The sequence below is a fragment of the Pongo pygmaeus genome, chromosome 2, assembly GCF_028885625.2.
Source record: "Pongo pygmaeus isolate AG05252 chromosome 2, NHGRI_mPonPyg2-v2.0_pri, whole genome shotgun sequence".
Taxonomy (NCBI): Eukaryota; Metazoa; Chordata; class Mammalia; order Primates; family Hominidae; genus Pongo; species Pongo pygmaeus.
This window is the reverse complement of record NC_085930.1, coordinates 193,628,981-193,645,623: the sequence shown is the minus strand read 5'-3', so window position 1 is coordinate 193,645,623 and position 16,643 is coordinate 193,628,981. Positions and strand designations below refer to the sequence as shown.

Sequence of the window (16,643 nt, the reverse complement as noted above, 5' to 3'; positions counted from 1 at the left end):
CAATGATAGACTGGATAAAGAAAATGTGGCACATATACACCATGGAATACTATGCAGCCATAAAAAAGAATGAGCTCATGTCCTTTGCAGGGACCTAGATGAAGCTGTAAACCATCATCTTCAGCAAACAAACACAGGAACAGAAAACCAAACACCACATGTTCTCACTCATAAGTGGGAGTTGAACAATGAGAACACATGGACACAGGGAGGGGAACATCACACACCAGGGCCTGTTGGGGGGTGGGGGGAAAGGGGAGGGAGAGCATTAGGAGAAATATCTAACGCACGTGGGGCTTAAAACCTAGATGACGGGTTGATGGGTGCAGCAAACCACCATGGCACATGTATACCTATGTAACAAACCTGCATGTTCTGCACATGTATCCCAGAACTTACAGTAAAATTAAAAAAAAAAAAGACCATACCATTTTGCATACCCTTGAGCAGTATATGAGGGTTCCTGTGACCATCTCCTTGTATTGTTCATTTTTTAAATTATTATTATCTTGGACATTCTAATAAGCATATAGCAAAAAAAAAATATATATATATATATGTATATATGATAGACTATTTCTTTGTTTCTTTTTTTTTTTTTTTTTTTTGAGATGGAGTCTCACTCTGTCACCCAGGCTGGAGTGCAGTGGTAGGATCTCGGCTCTCTACAACCTCCGCCTCCCAGGTTCAAGTGATTCTCCTGCCTCAGCCTCCTCAGTAGCTGGGATTACAGGCATGAGCCACCACACCTGGCTAATTTTTGTATTTTTAGTAGAGACGGGGTTTCACCATATCGGTCAGGATGGTCTCAAACTTCGGACCTTGTGATCTGCCCACCTCGGCCTCCCAAAGTGCTGGGATTACAGGCATGAGCCACTGTGCCCGGCCCACTTCATTTCTTCCTAACATCTTCACATAGACGGACAAAACAGGGGACAAAGTCTTAACAAAACGGTTTTGTAAACACAAACACTGACCAGTGACTATTTTAACAATATGATAAAAACAATATTATAAAAGGAAAAAAAAAAAGGAGGTTAGAAAAAAAGAATTACTGAGCTGGAAAATTGAGCTGAGAGACCCTTCCGGAATGCAGCATGAGGGAAGAAAAATATAAATTAATATATTTAAGGGATATGAAAAATACATTCTAAAGTTCCAATATCCCTCTAATGGATGTTCCAGAAGAAGAAAACAGAATAGAGATAATTTCTTTAATGTTAAAGTTACAAAATAGAACAGCAAATAATATAATACTATGTTACCACCAATCAATACTGACAACTTATTGTTTTACTAAATGTGCTTCAATTACTTTTTTTTTTCTTGAGACAGAGTCTCACTCTGTCACCCAGGCTGGAGTGCAGTAGCATGATCTCGGCTCACTGCAACCTCCACCTCCCGGGATCAAGTGATTCTCATGCCTCAGCCTCCCAAGTAGCTGGGATTACAGGTGCACACCACCATGCCCAGCTAAGTTTTGTGTTTTTGGTAGAGACAGGGTTTCACCATGTTGGCCAGGCTGGTCTCGAACTCCAGACCTCAGGTGATCCTGAGGTAGTCCCAGCTACTTGTGAGGCTGAGGTGGGAGGACTGCTTGAGCCTGGGAAGTTGAGGCTGCAGTGACCCATGACGGCACCACTGCACTCCAGCCTGAGTGACAGAGTGAGACCCAGTCTCAAAAAACAAAAAGAATAAATGAATATTTCTCAAACCCAAAGAAAAATGCGAGTCTTTAGAATTGAGAGGGTGCACTTCATGTTAAGCAGGATGAATGCAATAAATATCTATTGAGACACAGTGTAGTGAAATTTCAGAATATGATTGAGAGTTTTTTGTGTTTGAGGCACAGGTTGTGCTTGTTTTTGCAGTGAGGCCCAGAAGAGAGACAGTGAGCTCTCTGGGTACTGGGAAAATCTAGCAAGGAAACCAGGAAGGTCTTGAGCATTCACAGGTCTTGAGCTGTCGATCGTGGCTACTTTACAACTCACCAGGCTCCTTGAGAAGATATTCCTGGAAACAGAATTCTGGAGACTCATTATTTGGAGCATGGATGGAAAAATTTTGTTGTTACTGCTGTTTTGTTTTGTTTGACACAATAACTAGCAATGGAGAGGTTGCAAAGCACTGTTTACGTATTTGGATGAATCATTAGAAACTGCTATTTTTGTAGAGTAAAAAATGGTTGAATGTGAGGGATTTCCTAGAGTTGAACCTAATAGATAATTTATTACATACTCTTAACCCTGTGAGATACACATTATTACTATCAACTGTTTTACAGATGACCAGCCAGTAGGGCAGAGAGCTTAAGTCTGTCCATGGGGCCACATGACTTCTAAGCGGCAGAAGCCAGCCTGCCTGGTTCCAACTCCTGGCCTGATTCTTGGGTAGCGCTGCCACTGTCTGGTACAGAGAAAAAAGCATGGCCATGGCATGTTCTTCTCTCTCTCAGGATAGTATCCATCAGGGAGGTTGTCTGACTTCTTCGTTTTTGTTTTTGAGATGGAGTCTCACTCTGTTGCCCAGGCTGGAATGCAATGGCACAATCTTGGCTCACAGCAACCTCCGCCTCCCAGGTTCAAGTGATTCTCCTGCCTCAGCCTCCTGAGTAGCTGGGATTACAGGCTCCCACCGCCATGGCTAATTTTTGTATTTTTAGTAGGGACAGGGTTTCACCACGTTGGCCAGGCTGGTCTTGAGCTCCTGACCTCAGGTGATCTGCCTGCCTCAGCCTCCCAAAGCGCTGGGATTACAGGTGTGAGCCACCACACCCGGCCCATCTGACTTCTAGGGAAATTAGGCTCAAGATAATCAGTGGTAAGAAGTGGCGTTTGCTAAGAGAACTTGACCTTGATATTCAGACAAACATCCTTCAAGGAATAATCTATGAGCTAGAGAAAGAGTAGTCTGTGAACCAAAGACCATCAGGTGACTGGGGCAGTGAGACAAAGAGCTACTGCTGTGCGTGTCCCAGCTGCCAAGCTGCTGAGCCTTAAGTAACCAGTGTGCTATTTCTTTGCATCATAATTATTCAGAATGGGACACCCTCCCCAGCCTGGATGCCAATTTCAGCAGGCCTGAGATTTTTCTGCTCATGCTTAGAATAGTCTGTGGTTGCTTTCAGTTGCAAACGCAGTCTCACACCAGAAATTGGAACATTAGTGTGAGGTATTCATCAAAACTCTGAGCTTATTTTTACCTTACATCCTTCTCTCTTCCCCAGCTTGCGCCTGGCCAGCTGGGAACCTCCAGTGGACACAATGGAGACGGCTTGGTCTTCTCTCTCGTTCCACTTGGCCTCCCCGAGCCAGTTACCATAGAATTGGCTTCAGACTGTCTTGGCGGGCAGATGTTAAATTTTGCCTCTTTTTCATGGAGTGCTTTTACACCCCCGCCACTCAAGTTACCGGCTGAGTGCCAGCTCAGCCTTTCTCCCAAAGTCCTCTTTAATCTGTGGATGTGTCTCAAGTCCAATCTCATTTCAGGTGGTCATCTGAGACCCCATCCTCAGCCCCTGGGCATTCAGTTCCAATCTTCTCCCACTAGGATCCCTCTACATAGACTCAAGACATAGAGTCCTTGCAGGCTTTCTCTGCCATGGGACCTATGTCTGTTCAGAAGAAACTCTCCTGCCTCCCTAACCCAGAAAAAACTCTGAGGGTGCAGGCTGGTCCCAGTGAGGTGGCAGCAGCCCCACCAGAGCAGCTGGTGAGCCCTCCTGTCACCCTCCAGATTTCCCAGATGAAACTAGACCCCAGGCCACCCCGCTCCCCAGTTGTAGGGGTCTCATGTTAGGCTCTTTTTTTTCTTTTTCTTTTTCTTTTTTAAGATGGAGTCTCACTCTGTCATCCGGGCTGGAGTGCAATGGCACAATCTCAGCTCACTGCAACCTCCGCCTCCTGGGTTCAATTGATTCTCCTGCCTCAGCCTCCCGAGTAGCTGGGATTACAGGTGTATGCCACCATGCCCGGCTGACTTTTTTATTTTTAGTAGAGACGAGGTTTCACCATGTTGGCCAGGCTGGTCTAGAATTCCTGACCTCATGATCCGCCAGGCTTGGCCTCCCAAAGTGCTGGGATTACAGGCGTGCACCACCGCACCTAGCTAATTTTTGTATTTTTAGTACCAATGGGGTATCACCATGTTGGCCAGGCTGGTCTCGCACTCCCGACCTCATGATCTGCCTGGCTTGGCCTCCCAAAGTGCTGAGATTACAGGCATGAGCCACTGCGCCTGGCCTCATGTTAGACTCTTAAAGAAGCTGCCCCACAGACACTCACCCTTACCAAGTGTGAGGTAAGGGAGCAGGAGCTCACCTGTGCCCAGGATAGGACTCACAGCACAGCTTTCTTCAAAGACATCCGCCATACAACATCCTCCCATCACCTGTCTGTCTACATTTTCAGTGTCTCAAAGCGGGAAAGGGGTTTCAAAGTCTTGGATCAGATTTTTTGGCATTTCCACAGAAAATCTTCCATAAGGTGACTCGAGCTCTCACTTTGGGTCTTCACATCTATGATGCATATTAGTGTCTAGTGGAAATTTCAGTTTTAAGGCCCTATTCTATTTATATACATTGACCTTTTTATCTTCATAAGCTCAGACAATATTTTCCATTTTTAAGATGAGAATAATTCATCTCTGAGGCCCGGAGAGGTAAGGCCAAGGCCACCCAACTGGCCAGTGACGAAGCTGGGATTCCAACCAGGTCTATCTGGCATCCTCTGGGAGGTGCACGCTCAAGCCCAAGAATCTGAGGATACATAGAGAAGTGTGTCTCTCACTTGAGGGCCCAGACCCTGGGTGACTACGAGAGGCTCCGTGCTACTTAGAGCTGATCTATGTCAGCTCCTATGGCTTGTCATTGCCCACTTCCCCACAGGACACGTTCTGGGACCTAGTTTCAGAGAGGGGGCTGGGAAGACGAGATGGATAATTCTGCCCTTCTGGCAAGAGCTCCATCTGGATGTGACTTTCAGCTCGAAAGAGTGCGCCAGGACGACTGACTCACCTGGTCTAGCATCCAAGCCAAACACTGGGAGGAAAGGGTTCAGTTCAGCCAAGACTGTGACTGCAGAAGAATGGGGATCCTGCGCTGGGATCCCAGCCATGTCCTCGCCTTGGTGTTTTCTCAGTCTGTGTGGGCCTCCTTTTCTCCATAACTTCTGCGAGCTATGGTAGCAAGGCATGCCAGGGCTTCACAGGTGGCCCAGCGCCACACAGGAAGGTGTTGAGAGGTGCGAGATGGAGCAACTGACTCAGCTGGTCCCTGCAAGAGAGGGAGGATGTGGCACTGGCCAGCTCCCAAGATGAGCTGGGTTTGGTCTCCAGGGAGGTCCCGTCTGGTGGGCATTTCCAACATAAGCGGTTGGGCAAGAAGCCAGGGTCCATCCACAATGGAATGTCCACCAAACATCCTGATGCACAGCAAACACTGAATGAAATAGAAAAAGATTTACAATACATTATTAAGTGAAGGGCCTGGACAGCAGGAGCCCATCTTCGTGAAACCAGTGATCTTGCTTCTGGAGAACAGGCCTGAAAGGTAAAGGCGCAGGCTGGGTCCTTGGTTCCATCGATTCCTGTGGGTTCTTCGAAGGGTCAAAGAGGGTCCCAAGGCTGATCCACAGGTGTGGGGGCAGGACAAAGTCCAGCCCCTTACCCTTCTTGGAGTCATAGCCACTCACCTCCATCTCTCCTATATCCTCTCTCAGGGAGCTGCGGGCTGGTCTTCTACACGTTCTAAACACAAAGGGAGTCTTCATACCCCACACCATTTTCCTCAGACAACTGGGCCACTCACTGGGCACCCATCTGCTAAATGCTCCCCTCAGTGATGCCAGGAGGCCCCACTCCCACCCCACCCCCAGCTTCTGGGTCTGTTTATTTTGACTCTTATCCTCTCCATCAGAAGGAAGGACTGACCTCTCTCTGTCATGCATATACACTTGCATATGGATTCTTAAAGAAAGTTCTGGAAAGAGGCCTGGCATGGTGGCTCATGCCTGTAATCCCAGAACTTTGGGAGGCCAAGGCAGGTGGATCACCTGAGGTCAGCAGTTCGAGACCAGCCTGGCCAACATTGTGAAACCCCATCTCTACTAAAAATACAAAATTAGCCCGTGTGGTGGCATGTGCCTGTAATCCCAACTACTTGGGAGTCTGAGACGGGAGAATCGCTTGAACTGGGGAGGTGGAGGCTTCAGTGAGCCAGGATCTTGCCACTGCACTCCAGCGTGGGTAAGACAAAGCAAGACTCTGTCTCGGAAAAAAAAAATTCTGGAAAGAAACACAGCAAAATGTTAAGAGTGGTTGTGACAAGGGCTTGCTATTAAAATACTCTTATTTTCTTTTATCACTACCTGTGTTTTCTACAATAAATGTGTTCCTTCTCTACGTTACCAAAGAAATCAAACCCATTGCCCTGAACTGCCTCAAATTCCTACTGCCTTCTCCCCCTCCCTCCCTGAAGTCCACAACCATCTCCGAACCCACATCCATCCCTCCCTCCAGAATCAGAGACTGAGGCAAACTCTCCATCTGTGTTCTCACTGCCTCTCGCCGTGTTCTTGCTCTACCTGCTATGTAAAACTCATCTCCAAATACATCACAGAGTTGTCAGGAGTAAGACTTGTGAATTCTTCATGTAGTAGCTTATCAATATAAAGAGCTCGGCTGGGCACGGTGGCTCATGCCTGTAATCCCAGCACTTTGGGAGGCCAAGGTGGGCAGATCAACTGAGGTCAGGAGTTCAAGACCAGCCTGGCCAACATGGTGAAACCCCGTCTCTACTAAAAAAAAATACAAAAATTAGCTGGGCATGGTGGTGTGCACCTGTAGTCCCAGCTACTTGGGAAGCTGAGGCAGGAGAATTGCTTGAACCCGGGAGGCAGAAGCTGCAGTGAGCCAAGATCACACCACTGCACTCCAGCCTGGGTGACAGGGTAAGACTTTGTCTCAAAAAAAAAAGAAAGAAAAAAAAAGAAAGAGCTCAATACATGGTAATGATAGTAATTACTTCACTTCTCAGTGCCTCAGTTTCCTCAACTGTAAAATTAGGTGATTATAGCACCTACCTTATAGAATTGTTAGAAAGAATAAATGAGGCTGGGCACGGTGGCTCACGCCTGTAATTCCAGCACTTTGGGAGGCTGAGGCAGGTAGATCGCTTGAGGTCAGGAGTTTGAGACCAGCCTGGCCAACATAGTGAAACCCTGTCTCTACTAAACATACAAACATTAAGCCAGGTGCGGTGGCTCATGCCTGTAATTCCAGCACTTTCGGAGGCCGAGGTGGGCAGATCACCTGAGGTCGGGAGTTCGAGACCAGCCTGACCAACATGGAGAAACCCTGTCTCTACTAAAAATACAATATCAGTTGGGCATGGTGGCACATGCCTGTAATCCCAGCTACTTGGGAGGCTGAAGCAGGAGAATCGCTTGAACCCGGGAGGCAGAGGTTGTGGTGAGCGAAGATGGCGCCATTGCACTCCAGTCTGGGCAACAAGAGTGAAGCCTCCATCTCAAAAAAATTTAATAATAATACAAAAATTAGCCAGGTGTGGTGGCAGGCACCTGTAATCCTAGCTACTCAGGAGGCTGAGGCACAAGAATCTCTTGACCTTGGAGGCAGAGGTTGCAGTGAGCTGAGATTGAACCACTGCACTCCAGTCTGGGCAACAGAGCAAGATTCTGTCTCAAAAAAAAAAAGATTAAATGAGCCAAATGTATGTTAAGTACTTAGAAAAGCTCTCAGCACATAGAAGGGGCTATTTAAGTGTTTGCTAGCACCAGTATTAGCAGGACTAATCAGTATTGCTGGTATTTGTACATTCTTCCATTTCCTCCAGAACCTTATTCATCCATTATCTCCCCTTTCTCCCACAATTTTTTTTTTTTAGAGATAGGGATCTCACTGTGTTGCCCAGATTGGTCCCGAACTCCTGGCCTCAAGTGATTCTCCTGGTTTGGCCTCACAAAGTGCTGGGATTACAGGCATGAGCCACCATACCTGGCCTCTCGCACAATTAAATCTGTCTTCAGATTCCTTCTCTTAGTTTATTGAGTCAACTATCTCCTATCCCCCAGATCCACCCCATGATCTCATTGGCCAACCTCTCTCCACCCCTCAAGGCCAGGCATCTGAAAAAAAGTGGGTTTTGAGATTCAGTCTTGCACATTTACTTACATTTAGCTCACCACCACTGATGACACAGCACAACCTGTCTCTCCTCCCACTTCTCTAAGGAAACTCTTCCAGCAAAGGCCACAAGTGACTGCCGTTTGCCAAATTCAAAGGACACTTTTCAGTTTTTATATTTCTTGATCTTTTTTCCTTATCTGACCCCACTGAACCCACTCTCTCCTGAAGCTTTCTTTTCTTGCCTCTCCTGTTCTTCTCCTACTTCTTTGGATTCTCATCTCAGCCTCCTCACCTGAGTTATTTCCCTCTGCCCAGTCCTTACATGTTGATGCTCCCCACGACTCTGTCAGCAGCCTCCTCCTCTCCTCATGCTCCCCACTCTCCCTGGAGAAGCTTATGGATTACCATGCTACTTATCACCTTTCTCCTATAACAATACAGTTGCCATTTCTAGCCCCAGCTTCTCTTCCAAGCGCTAGACCCACATATCCTAGTACAAGCTGGATGTTTACACCTGGAGGTCTCACAGCCCTGTCTAAAATTAGACTGCACTTATCCTCCTAAACCTGCATGTCCTTCTGGGCTCCCTACCTAGGTGGTGATGCCATCAATGCCATCCTTCTACTGGGAGGCTCACAAAACATCCTAGACTTCTCCCTCTAATGATGCCTGAAGTCCAGCTGAGCTAATTTCCCTACCTTTGCTCAAACCCATCTGCTTCTTTCCATACAAGTCCATGTCAGATGCAGGCAGTCAAAGAATTGTCTCAAAGTTCATATCCATCCTCCTCCTTTCCTTCTTTCTTTTGCATTTCCCTCTTTCTCCATTCACTCAGTCAGTCAGTCAACAAACACAGGTTGAACATCTATACCATGCTAGGCCCTAGAAATATAAAGAGCAAAAAAAGACAATGCCTCTAAGGTCAGGGAGCTCACAATGTAGCAGGACAGGGATGCCAAGAACCCTAGAATCATGAAATTTGTACACACAAGGAGCTCAGAGGCCATTCTTTCTTAACTAAGTTACATAAATCTGGATTGTTATTCCTTTTACAATATTTCAAACAAAAAAGTAAAGACACTAACGTATCTGACATCCAAGCACCCAACACCCAGCTCTATGGAATTCTGACATTTATCTTTCTCCTGTATGTTTATACTATATAAAATATATGTAACTACATATCCATTACGTTTTCAAACTATATATAAAATGTATTACATTCTGTATGTCATTTTACAAAGTGATTTTTTGCTCAACATTATGTTTTTGAGGTTAGCCATGTTTCGATTTCTTCCTTTCCAATTCTTATACCATTTTTCTGATATTATTGCACAGGCTAGGTTCTCCAATGTGGAAAAGACGTGATGAGAGCAGCCATCCTTGTTTTATTCCTGAGTTTAAAAGAATGCTTCTGGGCTGGGCGTGGTGGCTCACACCTGTATTCCCAGCACTTTGGAAGGCCAAGGCAGGCAGATCACCTGAGGTCAGGAGTTCAAGACCAGCCTGGCCAACGTGGTGAAACCCCATCTCTACTAAAAATACAAAAATTAGCCAGATGTGGTGGTGGGTGCCTGTGGTCTCAACTACTCAGGAGGCTGAGGCAGGAGAATCAGTTGAACCCAGGAGGCAAAAGTTACAGTGAGCTGAGATGGCACCACTGCACTCCAGCCTGGGCGACAGAGCAAGACTACATCTCAAAAAAAAAAAAAAAAAAGATTTGTGCCATGTGAGTTTGTTTGCTGGTGATTTTTGGTAGATAACCTTTATCATGTTTAAAAAGCTTCCTTTTATTCCAAATTTGGTTAAGTTTTACCACGAATTGATATAATTTTTTATCAAATGAATTTTCTGCATCTATTAAGATGATCTTATATTTTCTCCTTTAATTTTTTAATATGGTGAGTAGTATTCATAAATTAAGTTAAACATTCTTACATTCTAGTATTAAACTCTAAAAATAGGCTAGTTAATTCATTTTGCTCATATTTTATTTATGACTTCTGTATTTACGTTCATAAATGAGTGTATCAGTTCTCTATTACTATTGAAATAACAATAACTGATTGAAACAACAATAAAATATGCTGGGAGTGGTGACGCATACCTTTAGTCCCAGCTACTCAGGTGGCTGAGGCAGGAGGATCGCTTGCACCCAGGAGGTCAAGGCTGCAGTGAGTCACGATCGTGCCACTGCACTCCAGCCTGGGCGACAGAGTGAGATCCTATCTCAAAAATAATAACAATAATAATAATAATAAACAAGTGGAAGCTGTAATGTCTGTCGTCACTTAAGCTGAGATGTCACACACCATTATTTTCTGCACCACCCTACCGGTTACACAGATCAGCCCTATTCATTGTGGAAAAGTGTGACACAAGGGCATGAGCACCAGGAGGTGAGGATCACTGGGGCCAGACCAGAAGCTGGCTCCCACATAAGCCCTGCAGAGTTATTTGAGTTCTAAAAACATGTATATGTATATCTTTAATAAAAATGAGAAGTTTAAATGAGTTTTTGGCTAGTCATGGTGGCTCATGCCTGTAAATCCCAGCACTTTGGGAGGCCGAGGCGGGTGGATCACCTGAGGTCAGAAGTTCAAGACCAGCCTGACAAACATGGTGAAACCCCGTCTCTACTAAAAATGCAAAAATTAGGCCAGGCGCGGTGGCTCACGCCTGTAATCCCAGCACTTTGGGAGGCCAAGGCGGGCGGATCACGAGGTCAGGAGTTTGAGACCATCCTGGCCAACATGGTGAAACCCCGTCTGTACTAAAAATACAAAAATTAGCTGGGCATGGTGGTGCGCGCCTATAGTCCCAGCTACTCGGGAGGCTGAGACAGGAGAATTCCTTGAACCCAGGAGGCAGAGGTTGCAGTGAGCCGAGATAGCGCCACTGCACTCCTGCCTGGAGACAGAGCAAGACACCGTCTCAAAAAAAAAAAAAAAGCAAAAATTAGCCAGGCCTGTCCCAGCTACCCAGGAGGCCAAGGCATGAGAATAGCTTGAACTCAGGAGGCAGAGGTTGCAAGGAGCTGAGATCACAAAACTGCATACCAGCCTGGGTGACAGAGACTCGGTCTCAAAAATAAATAAATAATAAAAAATAAAGGCGTTTCTGTTGTAGTCAATGCTCATTTAAATTTATCAACATGTTTTATCTATTTCTATGCTTAACAGTGTTTCATGTGCTCTCCCCTTTTTTTCTGGTTCGTTTTTCTTCCTGAAGTGTATATCCTATAAGAATTCTTTCAATGAGGGGCTGCACTTTACATGTATTGAAATGACCCCTTTTGTCTTAAATTTCCACTGTAAGTTAGCTGGGCATAAAAATCCAACTGGCACTTTGAAGATACTACTCCCTCATCCCCAGCCTCAGTCTTTGCTGAGGTCCAGAAGTTACTTTTTAAGTAATCTGTCTTTTTCTCAGGTCTATTGTAAGGTTTTATTCTCTTTGCCCTTGATGTTCTGCAATTTCCCCAAGGAAATTTCTCAGCTACTATTTCCTCATATATTTTTCACTGCCATTCCCTTTATTGTCTTCCTCTGAAACTCCTATTAGACATACATAGTCCTTCATGCAAGCTGTCCTTCATATCTCATAACTGCTTTTATATTTTTTAATCTTTGTGTATTGTATTCATGTTAATTCCTAAGTAATGTCTTCTAACTCAGTAATTCTCTTTTTGCATCATTTATTCTGTCTACTGAGCTTTCTTTTAATGAACAAACTTTTTATTTCTAAGATTTCTAATTGATTCTTTTCACATCTACTTGTTCTTGTTTCATTTTGATCTACCTTCATTTATGTCTTGTTAATTTCCAATGGATATTAAGCCTTCATTTGCCATTTTTGGCATCCTAAACATTTTTAATTCTTTGTAAGACTTTCACAAAATTAATTTAATCTGCAGTGAATTCATATTCCACATGGTGATTCTGTTGACTATTTTTCTTTCTTGCCTTTTTTTTTTCTAAAAATGGGGTTTCACTATGTTGGCCAGGCTGGTCTTGAACTCCTGACCTCAGGTGATCCTCCCACCTTGGCCTCCCGAAGTGCTGGGATTACAGGCATGAGCCACCACGCCCGGCCTTGTTGACTGTTTTTCTTACCATTGTTTCTCATCTATTTCGGCTTACAACTTTACAGTGAGTTGGAGAGTTTTCCACCTTGTTTTTACATCTCTTTTTCACTCTGTCTCTAACTATCCTGAGCTAGGACTTCAGGCCCAGTTGAGAACCAGGTCTTACAATAGCATTGCAGGGCTCTACTCGTTGTGGCATGAGGACACCACAGCTACAAGCACGTAGCCAGAGGGTGGCTTGGCTCAGCATCTAGTCAAGAATCTGTCCTCATCTTCCCACAACTCAAGCCCCAAGCTATTTGTGGACAGCTGGCTTCCCCACTCCACCCCCGCCACCCCCGATTCTTTTCACAAGCAGAGGGAACCTTCCCCGAGCCCTGGCTTCCAGACACCTGGCTGTCGGCCCCTTTGTAGCATGGAGCACTTTAACTCCCTTACCAGGACCTCTGCGTCTGGCAGTTACTGCTATTTCCAGACCCCGAGGCCAGCAGGCCCTCGGCCCCACTCACCAATTTGCATTTCTGGTCTGCTTCCGGTACACAGAGACAGCCATTTTGGTTGGGGCCCAGCTATGTCCTTTTGTTTATCATTTTTTCTATTTTATTCCTGATTGCTGTGTGTTTGGAACAGAGAGAGGAGGCCACAGCGTGAGCCCACTCTGCCGTCTTGGCTGGAAGTCCAGCACTGAATTATGAGGCTGCTGTACCTGTAGAAAGTCCCATGTCTGCCTTCATTCAGGTAAAAGAGGAGAGATGGTTTCATTAAAACCCAGCAGGCTTTTTTTTGTTTTGTGTGTGTGTGTGTTTGTTTGTTTGTTTGTTTTAAGATGGAGTCTCACTCTGTTGCCCAGGCTGGAGTACAGTGGCGCGATCTCAGCTCATTGCAGCCTCCATCTCCCAGGTTAAAGCAATTCTCCTGCCTTAGCCTCCCAAGTAGCTGTGATGACAGGCATGCGCCACTACACCTGGCTAAGTTTTGTATTTTTAGTAGAGACAGGGTCTCACCATGTTGGCCACGCTGGTCTTGAATTCCTGATCTCAAATAATTTGCCCACCTTGGCCTCCCAAAGTGCTGAGATTACAGGTGTGAGCCACTGTCCCCAGCCCACTCAGGGGCTTTTATGCTTTGCTATGAATTTCCTCTCAGGATAACAGACTGAGCCCGTGTGTTCCCCAGTCACACACACACACACACACACATACACACACACACACACACACACACGCTGAGAGTTATTCTTTGAAAGGGGAGGCCACGTCTGGGCGTGGTGGCTCACACCTGTAATCTCAGCACTTTGGGAGGCCGAGGTGGGTGGATCACCCGAGGTCAGTGTTCAAGACCAGCCTGGCCAACATGGTGAAACTCCATCTCTACTAAAAATACAAAAATTAGCTGGGCGTGGTGGCGGGCGGCTGTAATCCCAGCTACTCGGGAGGCTGAGGCAGGAGAATCGCTTGAACCTGGGAGACAGAGGTTGCAGTGAGCCAAGACTGTGCCATTGCACTCTAGCCTGGGCAACAGAGTGAGACTCCATCTCAAAAAAAAAAAAAGAAAGAAAAGAAAGGGGCAGCCACGGGATGCAGACAAGGCCTGATCGCAACCACTCCTCCCTCCTCAGAGCAGAGCTGGGCCTGTGGGTAGCCATGGGTAGCGGCTGGTGCTGGGTACCACGGAAACTGGTGCTGGGTACCACGGAAGGCGCGTGTGGGGTGAGGCTCCTCTGCAAACCGTTCCCAGGGGAGCGCCTCCCCCTGGTGGCCATCAGAGGAAGCGGCGGTGCTCTCTGCCAAGGACAAGGACGCAAGGAGTGAAGATTTTCCACACACAGCCAATGTGTGTGTCATGACACAGATCTGGGACCTGTGGTCATGACACCGGCAGCCTAAAGGTCCCACTTAAACAGGGCCCAGGGCGGAATTCTCTCTACGATCTCCTCTGCTGTGCCGGGACACAGCCCACTCTGCTCAGGACTGTGTAGAGGCGGCTCCCTCCTGCCTGGCCCTTCTGAGCCTCAGAACATTGACTCCAGAGGCCACTGGGTCCATAGATTCTTTGGATGGATTTTCAAACTTGAATATCCAGACCCTTCTTGAGGCCACACAGAGGACTGAGGGCGGGAAGTCTGTGTAGGGGTCCAGGACGTGGGTTTGAGGATTAGATAGACCTGAGTCCAAATCCCACTTGCCACTCATTAGTTGTGTGTCTCTAGGCAAGTTACTTAACCTCTTTGTGCCTCTGTGTCTTCATCTGTAAAATAAAGATGATAATTGTATATACCTTAAGGGGTTGCTGTGAGAATACAGCCAGATAACCAGGTCCCTCCTCTCTCTCCCCGCCCCCCACCACCTCATGGCCCCTGTTTTGGAGGTTCTTGGGCTCTTACTGCCTCTTCCTCTGCCCTTCCTGGAAGCTGCGGGCTTCCATCAGCCTCCTTTGGGCCTTGGGTGGCATGGATGGGGTCATTTTTTTTTTTTTTTTTTGAGATGGAGTCAGTCTGTCACCCAAGCTGGAATGCGGTAGTGCGATCTTGGCTTGCTGCAATCTCTGCCTCCAGGGTTCAAGCGATTCTCCCGTCTCAGCCTCCAGAGTGGCTGGGACTACAGGCATGCGCCACTATGCCCGGCTAATTTTTGTATTTTTAGTAAAGGTGGGATTTCACCACGTTGGCCAGGCTGGTCTCAAACTCCTGACCTCAGGTGATCCGCCCGCCTTGGCCTCCCAAAGTGCTGGGATTACATGCATGAGCCACCGCTCCTGGCTGGGGGCATTTTTTGAGGAGGAGCCAGGCCCAGATGGAGTCACACTGCAGAGGCCTCACATGGGGGCCAAAGTCCTCAGGCCCTGAAGGTGTCCCAGAGAATCACAGACTCACAAACATACCCTCTGGCTGCTGGGGCCTGGGCTTCTCCTGTTTTAACTATTTCCCACCCAGTGACCCACAGGTCCTATACTCTCAGGGAGCACACACAGAATTCTGGAGCCCCTGCCAGAGGCACAGTTCAAACACAGCAGAGCTGGGCCTGCAGCTGGTCTGTCAGTCACACTAAAGTTATGGGGCACCTGCTCTGTATTTAGCACTGGGGATTCTAAGGGAAGGGATGTGTCTCTGCCTTCAAGGCATTTGCAGCACAGTGGGGAGACTGGCTGCAGAGCCCCCTGACATGACTCACAGGAGCCGCTCTAGTGAGACTCTGCAGGCACAGCCTGGGCCCAGATCAGGGTCCGCCCAGGAGAGTCAGGGACGGCGCCCAGAAGAGGGGCTTCTGGCTGGGCACTTGAATGTGGAGTAAGAGTTTGCCAGGCAGACAGACTTTATCGATTCATTCAATACGTTTTCATTCGACACCTGCCACCCTCCCGGCAGCTGCTGTTCTATGCACTAAGGATGCAGTGGTGAAGAAGAGTAAAGCAGTTCTTGCTGTCCAGGCCTTGGCCTGGCACTCACTGCAGGCCCCTGGTGCTCTCCTGCTGAACATAAACAGTTTCACAGAACATCGACATCAGACAAGGCCACTCTGTGGCTGTGATGGAACTAGACAGAAACAAGCCCAAACCCTACAAGTTCTTTCTGACACCCCCTCACTGATACGCCCACAGTGCCCCATGGCGTGCGTTCCCCTTCACTGCAACCAGCAATAAACCCCAAGTGCTCCACTGCAGGTGGGATCCTGGTGGTCTTCTGGTGGAGGGCAATTGACAGTGACAGCCGACAGGTAAGATTTGAGTGGAGATTGAATGAAATGAAGGGCAAGTCATGCGGAAACGTCGGGGAGGAACATTCCAGGCAGACGAAGCAGTCATCATAAAGGCTCTGAGGACAGAATATGACAGGCAGATTTGAAACCTGCAAATATGCCAGCCTAGCTGGAGTAGAAAAGGCAGAGCAGGTATTCCAGGCAGAGGGAATAGACTGTGAAAACCTAATGTGAAGGAAAGTAGGCCCCTGCTGACACGTATGGGTAGTTCTGTGCAGTTGAAACAGAAAGCTAGGCCAGGCGCGGTGGCTCAAGCCTATAATCCCAGCACTTTGGGAGGCCGAGGCAGGCAGATCACCTGAGGTCAGGAACTTGAGACCAGCCTGACCTATATGGTAAAACCCCGTCTCTACTAAAAACACAAAAATTAGCTGGGCATGATGGCAGGTGCCTGTAGTCCCAGCTACTCGGGAGGCTGAGACAGGAGAATTGCTTGAACGCAGGAGGCGGAGGTTGCAGTGAGCCGAGATAGTGCCACTGCACTCCAGCCTGGGCAACAGAGAGAGACTCCATCTCAAGAAAACAAAAAGAAAGCTAATGTCATTTGTTTCGGAGAAGAGGGATGAGTACACAGGAAATATGCAATTAAGAGCCTTCATTGCCTTTCATCAGAGATTCTTAGCAAAATCACCATGGACCCAAAAGCTCTGCCGGAG

At 47.1% G+C, this 16,643-nt stretch overlaps 1 long non-coding RNA gene across 1 annotated transcript in view; it reads right to left on the bottom strand.

The window, feature by feature from the left end:
* LOC129033055 (uncharacterized) overlaps positions 1–16,643 on the bottom strand; it is a 43,182-nt gene that overhangs the window by 10,930 nt on the left and 15,609 nt on the right. Inside the window, exons 2-3 of the long non-coding RNA XR_008501516.1 lie at positions 8,844–9,027; positions 5,015–5,437 (exon numbers count right to left, since the gene is read on the bottom strand). This is a non-coding gene — a long non-coding RNA (uncharacterized LOC129033055). The remainder of the gene's footprint in view (positions 1–5,014; positions 5,438–8,843; positions 9,028–16,643) is intronic.